Here is a 649-nt window from a genome sequence, read left to right on the forward strand (position 1 = left end):
GAGGGTGGTGGAGAGGGAGGTGGGGGATCGGGGTGGCGGTGCGGCAAAAGAGGGCGAAGTTGTTGGTGTCGAGAGGGGAGAGGTGGGGGAAGATATAGAGGAGGGAGAGGAAGAGTGAGGATGACTTGTTGGTTGGTGTGGTGGGAGGTGAAATTGATGTAATTAGGGATAGGGAATGGCAGAAATGGTGTGGTGTTTGGAGATTGCTGTGGTGTTAAAAATTGCCACATTTTGTAATCTATAATTCACATAGTATTGTAGTGATTTTTTACCATAAAAAATTAAATCATGTGTAACTCCAGTTAATAGAGATAGTGAGAGGGGTATATTGTGACATTCTAAACTATAGAGGGCCAAAAGTTGATTTTGAAATAAAACAAATGAATTTTTCCATATTTATAAAACCAAAATTATATTATTTTTGTCCAAAAATTACGCATTATTTTTCTTCTTTAGAAGTGAACATGGCTATTATTTGCTTTTACCTTCTTAAATTTATCCCATCAATTTTAATTTTTCTAAATAATTTAATTAAAATTTTCTCTTCACAGGGATTTCATTTTTTGACTTATGTAATTATCACAATTCAAATAAAAATTAAATAATTGGAAAAAGATTAAGAATTGATTTGAGAAAGATTTAAAAATTA

This window comes from Glycine soja, chromosome 14, assembly GCF_004193775.1.
Source record: "Glycine soja cultivar W05 chromosome 14, ASM419377v2, whole genome shotgun sequence".
NCBI classification, from domain to species: domain Eukaryota; kingdom Viridiplantae; phylum Streptophyta; class Magnoliopsida; order Fabales; family Fabaceae; genus Glycine; species Glycine soja.